Source organism: Pithys albifrons, chromosome 10 (genome assembly GCF_047495875.1).
Source record: "Pithys albifrons albifrons isolate INPA30051 chromosome 10, PitAlb_v1, whole genome shotgun sequence".
Lineage (NCBI taxonomy): Eukaryota > Metazoa > Chordata > Aves > Passeriformes > Thamnophilidae > Pithys > Pithys albifrons.
Genome location: NC_092467.1, coordinates 16,611,773 through 16,620,006, shown reverse-complemented (window position 1 = coordinate 16,620,006; position 8,234 = coordinate 16,611,773).

The following is an 8,234-nucleotide window of genomic DNA, read 5'->3' as shown; positions in this document are numbered from 1 at the left end:
GTTCTAGTTTTCACTTCCCTTTAAATAAATGAAACAACAGACAATCAAGGATACTCCTGGCCCACAGCATATGCCTTTTTCGATCCCTAGGGTAGGCAGTGTATTGATTGTATATTAATTGATTCTTGTAGCCTACTTTATATAAAGTGCTGCAGGATCATTGACCAAAAATGCCAGTAGACGTAAGGTATTAATTGAATTATTTTAAATTTGTCAACATCTAAAATTCTACAGTACTTAGCAAGAATTCCAACTGTAAATATAATTACTAGAATAAAATAAAACTATTTTATATGTAGACTGATTTTTTTTAAGAAAACATGCTGTTTTAAGCAGAGTAGGGAACTGCATTCAGACACCAATTTTCTTACATCATTAAAAATACCCAGGCAGAATAAATTCAGTAGTCTAAAATATATTTTTGAGTTCTTTTTGTGTTTAATAGTACACAATTCCTAACAACAGATGTTTTTAATCCATCTCTACAAAATAATAAAAGAACGACAACACATTGTTTTTAATCCAGATTATTTCTCTTATGAAATTTGCAGCACAGCTGAACAAAGTTTTTGCCTGCACTAGAAGTGTGTGGAGAGCACCCAAGAAGCAGGTTGTGGTCAGAACTGCTTAAACCAGCCCAGCTGCTAAAGAAAATGCATAACAGAACTGCAACTGAAGTAATTTTGTTATTTGGTGATATCTGTAGAGAACATAGGCCTCAAAGATGTAATTTAAGATTGCTCTGTGAGAGTCTACATCAGGAATCCTGCTATTTGTTTCCCTGTCTTTTGTTTAAAAGAAACCAAGGCTGCATTTTACATACAATCAAGTCTATTAAAAATTGCTATAATTTGTCTCAATATGTAAAGAATTAACTATTGCAGTTAATTAAATCTTTTATTATCTCAGAGGAAACACACTGAACATTTATCTTTCGTGATAAACTGAATATATTGTGTCACTACAGTGAACAGTGCAATGTTGTGGATGCCCCGAGTTCTCACTGTAAGTGTTCAGAGCCCACTTTCCAAACACAGCATTCAATGACACCACCATCACTCTCGGACAGAAGGTACAGCAGATAAAGCATTTTCAGGCAATCAGACCCTTTCTACATCTTTTATATTGCAATGTAACTGCAAAAAAGGAAATTTAATTCACAAACCCACAACACTGTTTTGGTTTGGGATTTGAGAGTATACCTGCAAAAAGTAGTGGGTGAAGTAAACTGAACAGTTCTCTGAAGACACAGAGAGTCTTTGTTAGACTTTTACATCTCTAGCATGGGATATCTGGTAGCTGGCCAATGCAGTCATTGTATTTGATACAGATAGGGTGATTTCTTTGAAAATACTTCAAATTACTACAGAGATTTATTTTCTGTTTTGTCTAGATACATATGAAATAACTTGTTATAGTTTAGGTCAGCTTTGATGTGAGATTTGCAGAGTTTTCAGGCAAATTATTTTGTGACTGAGTCTTTATACACAAACAAAGATTTCCTGTGTGTTGACATCCCAGCTGACCTCCTTTTACCTATGTTTTATCCCAGCCTCTTGTTCACATCCTGCACAGTCCACACAAAAATGCCTTCTGCACAGTACTGTTTGAACCTGAACTCATTTACACAGCTGAGGATACAAATTTAGGTCCGGTTTTACTTCAAGTCAAACTCTAACCACAATTATTGTTCCCCATTGGTTACAATTTGTTTTAATTTAAAACCAGAACAGAGTGAAAACTACACAACTTTTCCATCTCTTTTTTTCCATCCCTCTTCCTGGCCATCACATATGATTGAAAGTGCATTCTAAACAAAAGAAAATTACACATTCAATTGCATATTCAAAATTTTCTATTTCTGATAAAACATGTGTTTAAATAAGATCTGGATTTACAGGTCTAGCAAGTAAGGATGCCCTTTTCACCACAGGCTATGCGTTGGTAATTAAATCACACCAGTAATCTGATGCAGCTTTATATGTTTACTAGTATGATAGCACTGTTGCAGGCATTTTACGTCCTAGAACCTGCAGTAAATTAAAAAGTCCTTGGAGGCCATCACTACTTGACCTCTTGGTCTGCCGAATTCCAGGCAGGGTAAAAGAAAATCGGTTCTACTTTTAGCACTCCTGCACACTAGTGCAGTGTCTTGTCAATGCTTGCCTGCATTTCCTCCTACCCTTCGCAGGTACAGCTCTAGAATTGATCCTATCTGAGAAGTTTGAGACAGCTGGTGAAGTTCCTGGGAGAGGCAAGCTGACAACAGTCTGACGTAACTTGAAGGAGAATTAGACCATAGCAATCTGACTTCTGAATTACATAATGCTTACACACGCTTATTAGGCTTTCCCTTTTGTGCATTGTCCTCTTTAATTTGTCTCAGCTTTTTAGGGTGTTTTCCTATTGACAAGCCCTTTGAATATGGCCTTTCTTATCCTGCAGTTGTCTTCACATCTGCCTTGCCAGGTCTGGGTATTCCCCTTTGCATTCCTCGTGGGTGGATGGATTTTGATTTGCTGTCATGGAGCACAGCAGAGCAGAGCCATCTGGACCCCTGTATGGCCATCAGGGCTGCTCAGGTGAGGAAAGCATGTGGTCCTTGATTCCAGTCGGGCTGAGGCTCATGTGATGCTTTTCAGTAGCAGCAAATTCACAGGGCCAGTGAGCTTCCTTCAAGTCCTGCTTGGCAAACTTCTGCTTTCCTGACTCAAGAAGCAGCTCATTTGTCACATAGTCAGAAATATTTCAGTTGTTCACTTCATAAGCTGCCCACGACCATGTAATACCCATTTGGCCATCTGAAAGAGATGGCAGCCCATGGCATCAAACTGAAGGTCAGTTTATGTTTCCCTTTTGGTTTGTTGTAATTGTTTCATTCTATAATTGGAACAGAGGAAGAAATAAGCCTTTTGTCTCTGCATTTCCATTTTTATATGAATATTTTTATCACCACTTCTGCTACCTTGGTTCTGTACTCCCTTTTCAATGTATACATACTCTCAGCTCCTACACCCATGGAGTTACTGCAGGTTGACCTGTCTGCAAACAAACCAATTTTTGCACATACATATATGTGTTATCTACACATATATGCATAAATGTCTTTCAGCTACAGCAGTTCACTGACCTGCCACATCTGCGTGGCTCCTGGCACAGGGAACCGTCAACACGTCAGATGACACCAGCAGTCCCCCGAGCAGAAGTGAGTGCAACCTTAGATGGCAGCAGCTGTTGGACAAGTGTGGCTGGCTCAGGTAACTGTACCCTCAGCTGCAACTGTGGACAAGAGACAGACTCACAGCCCCTTGCTGGGGCTCTTCTCCCCACTCCCTTCTTCAGCCCAGGCCTCCCCTGCCCCTGCCTCTGTGAGGAGTAGGCTCAAGGGGCTGAAGCAGCAGAAAACATTTCACCACTGGCATGGGCTTACTTTATACTACTGAGGCTGTGGAGCAGGTCAGAGGAGCACCCTGGCAGGCTCACTGGAGCCATGCAGCACCCCGGGAGGGAAGGAGTGGGGCTGCTCTCAGCTCACTGTAGCTGCTTTGTAAAATTCACACTTCCCCCCCGTCTCCACAGACTCAGCTGGCTGTGCATGTGTGTCACATTCCCACAGGTCTCCCAAACCCATCTTTACTTTCAGCTGTCTGGTACCTACAGCCATGCTACAACAACTTCAGATTGTACCACTTTAACCACCTAATCTAATAGAAATACAGCTCTTCTGTGTTGATAAGACCATTTTTTCTACTATTTTAATGATGCATTAGAAGAACATCACTAGTTTACTGAGACACAATCTGGCTTATGTTATGCTTTTGCAGCCTGATGATGTTGCAACTGAAAGTACTGTTACTTTGATTTTATGTTGATATTTAACTAATGTTTATAGACTCATCACAAAAGCACATAGTATGAAGAAAAAAATTAGAAAAAAATTGTCTGTCCCATCAGCCCCAAATTTTAGGGATAGAGTCAGGACTGTATAGATGGGGATGTCAGTGCTGGTGTGAAACATGTCGAAATACAAAATGAATGACTGATGTAATAAGAACTGATTTTGATCCTGTTTCTGTATACTTTTTTTTAGCTGAATGCAGATAAGCTGTGCTATGTTAGAACAGAATCTTGGCTTTCAGGCTGAGATAACAGGACATCAGTGTGAAGTGATCAAAACGTGTCTGACTGACAATAGCTATTACATTTGGATTAGCTAAAACAATGATACTTATATTGCACCTTTTAAGTAAGTAAGCATATCGAAGTTAACAAATGTAACAGTATCGTTATTTCATAAGCAGTGCGAGAAGGAAGCTTGGAACTGACGAGCTGGTGAGTGTGCTGGCCTGGGATCAGTTATGGTTCTTTCTGCGCAGCCCCCTTGGGTTGGCAGCTACAGAGAGGGCTACTGCCTTATCTTCAGTCCCTGCAGCTGCAAAAAGCTCTTCAGTGTTAAGTGAAACAGCTCTAAGCGTTAGCAGGGTCCTGTCATGCTGCACTGTTCAAAAGTATTTTGTCTCCATCTTCACAGATAAAGAGATGTTATCAGGAAGGGGAAAAAAGAAGAAAATAATAAGAGAAGTGAGGAATTTTCCATCAGAGTGGGCTTGGCAGACTTGCTGAAAGCTTGTGAGAAGGCTCATACTGCATTCCAGGTGGTGGGAGAGCAGAAGGAATGCTCTACTAATTCTCCCTCCAGCCACACTGATGTCCAGAACAGATTTTTCACTGCAGATGAAACGGCAATTCTGTGCCATGTAACTTTGTCCTAGGGGGCTGCTAAACATATTTTAACTTCAGTTTAGAGTTAAGAGGTAAGTCTGGTCTGTACTGCTACAAAGTTTAACCACAAAAGAGCTGGAAATTCAGCTCTAGCAGACATTTTTACAGTCCACAAAGGAGCATAGATGCTGACAGACAAAACCTTACCATAAAACTGTATAATGCTACAGTCTTCAAGAAGTTATGATACAACCCATCACAATGTAAAATATTTGAGACTGCAATTACTTTTGCAAATCAGCAGAGCAGAGCTAAAGTGAATGAATAAAATGCTTGCTTAGGCATCAACTCTGAAATGCTGACTCTGCATTTTAACTTTAGTCACTAACTAGAGCTTCAGTAACTGCTTTCAGATCTGTGCTCAGAGAGTAGGGGAAGGAATGCATCCTCCTGGTGCACAACTGAATTCTCAGAGAGTTTGAGAATTGGAATATCTTTCCAATCCAAGCAATTAACCAAAATTTCAAGTCTTGGCACCTGTTTGTTTTCTGAAAGGAGGCAATTATATGATCACAGCAGAATGACAGTGCAGGGAGAGTAGTAAACCTCTCTTAAATTTCATCTCTGGGTAATGAGCTCACAATTTTATGAACTGGTCTCATAAGAAAAATGAAAAAAGATTGCTCAGAACTATGCTTGCATACCCTTGCAAAATTCCCACTAGCTAGAATAGTAGTAAGTTGCAGTTCTCTCACAGCTGTTTTATGGACCTAAAATACTGCTGCATATCCTCATAAGTCTTCAATACAGAAAAGACAGTATTAGCAGTAAGAACACAGTAGATTTATCAGCAAGATCATGACATTCACAAGAAGAAGATGAGGTACAGGACATTTTTTCAGGATTTCCTGACCCCTGAGAAAGTAAAGAAGATGGAAATGGCAAAGTGCTTGTACTAGAAAGAATGTGGGTTTATGTGAAGACCAGTATCAGGGTACCTTACCACTAGTAGTACTAATTTACTTTCCTCTGTATTGTTGTTATGTGAGGATGAAAAATTATTCATATTCTTATTTATCTAGAAAAATATTTAAATATTACTATTTTTAATTTTTTTCAGTACTATTTTTGTCTTCAGTATAGAGAATAATTAATGTCATTTTATGAGAAAAATTGTTAGCTAGTTGTAAGACAATTCAAAATTCTTTGTATCTTACAGCATCACTTGCCTATTATTTAAATTTTGCAATGGAAGATTCTTTTCTGAGCTGAGTCCTAATAAATGCAGCAATGCATATTGTCTCACTAATTATTATGTTTATGTAAAAATGGCTGTACCATATTTGTATTGACTTAAGATAGGAAGATCCCAGGTGAGCTTCCTTGCTGTTCCCATGCTTAAGCAATGCAGAGAAAATGTCCTGGGATCTAATTTTCCCTCCTTGCTGAATTGTGGTCATGACAACCATCTGTACAAGGATAAGCTTTACAGCATTGTCTTGTTCAAGGGTATAATTTTTACTTTATGTTGTGTGATTCAGTAAGGTAATGGAAAATAATACTGTGCAGCAGTTGGTGCTCTGATCTACTTACACTGCTGACTTTAACTTTGGGTTTCTGTGTGTTTTGGTTTGCTTGTTTAATATTTATTTGGACATTGTGGCAATGAAAGTATAAAAAACCATAACAACATCTTTTAAAAAATACATAAACATTTGAGAGAAGGGCCACTGGCTAAGGGAAGTGCCACTGTTCTGGTTTGTCAAATTTATCAATTTCTACTGAGTACCAGAGAATTTATGTGTTAAATATGAAATTTAATTTTTCTCTGCTGTGCCAGCAAGCCAAGACACAATTTCAAAAATGAAAGACTTTGCTTTTGCATGTCTTTATGTCATGAGATTGCCTAACAACATGGGGACAAATACACACAGATGTAAAGACAGTGCCAGGTTGTTATTATTTAGCTCCTTTATGAAATACAGCTGTTTGTAAGATAATGTAGAATAAAGCTGAATATATCTATTATTAAGCAAAATCTGACAGACAACCAAAGACTATTTCTTTCCCCAAAACGTCTATACAAGAAAGCTCTTACTGACATTGGGGGTAAAGTAATTTAATTTGGCTTTGGTCACTCTGTACCTCTAAATACATACATAATATGTCTGAAATTGAAAACACACCATGAGAGATTGCTTAAACTGTATCTTCAAATACATTTGATATATTAGCAGAAGACAAAAAAGAAAATAAGTCAAGAAAGTTCCTTCTAAAGCCATGACATACAGTCTTGCCAAGTATTAACAGAAGAAATAACTGGTTGTTTTATTACTGAATAGATAACACACAAAGATTTTAGTTTGTTCCAAATCAGATTAATCTTACATATCTCATAGTTTAGTAATGGGAAGGTGGAAAGCATCACTTAAACATTCAAATATACTAAAAATAGCAATTTTTGCTATTGCTGTTGATTTCTTTGCCCCACATATGCCAGCAGACAAAGGTCCTCCTTCTGCCAACATACGTTTGCCCATTTGAGCATCTTAACTTGAAAACCATTTGTAAAGGATCATTTGGACATTTCCAGTAAGATCCCCAATGCTGTAATAATCTGGTCAGGCTGGGCAGAGGAATAATGAATGTTACTTTTTCAGTGCAAATTTCTTGTCCTTGATTACAAGTTATTGAACTTAGGTCACCTGTGTCTCTGTATCCCTCAGCCATTTGACTTACTTGGTCTAGCAGACAGATCAGATGGGGAGGAGTCACAGTTTCCGCTCTAGAAAGGAGCTTTCTGTCAGATGGTGACTTGCAAAAGTGATCAAAAAAGGTGTTACAGTGTGAGTTACTAAACTAAGGTGGTGGGAGATGAGGTGTCTGTGTGGGAGGTACACAGCTTGGAATTTTTCTAGCTATCAGTAATACCTGATCTTAAAGGAAACAGAGTTTAAATTTACTGTATTTGCTGTCTGGCTATGAGCTCATATTTACTTCTTGGATATTACAGGAGAATTACATGGAATCTAGTTTGTGGTAAAATACTCAAGTTGTCTGCTGGTTTTAGTAATAAAGCTAATTGTAACAAGCTTTGGGGGTACATTCTGGCCTGACTAATGCAATCCTTGTAATAGCAAACTAATTAGTTTATCAAACCCTTATTGTTCTTATGTAACATAGGGATTGCTAGTTTCTTTTTGTGCTGCCCTCAGATAATCCTATTTTTGGCAGCAATTCTGAGCTTTGTGACAAATGATGCTTTAATGGATAGGACAGGGCCATGCAGCTCTGCAGCTCTGCAATGAGGTTCTGCAAACTCCTTCTGGGAACAGTATTCTGAGAATTAGGAGGGTAAAGCTACCATGTGTCTAGGGGATTTTGGGGTTGGTGGTGCAACAATTCACGTTATAGGTGAGTTATTCTACTTTGACAGATTTTGATCAAATAAATAAAGATACAGCATGACAACAGGCTGGTAAGACCCTCCAAGTATGACACTGAAAAAGGAA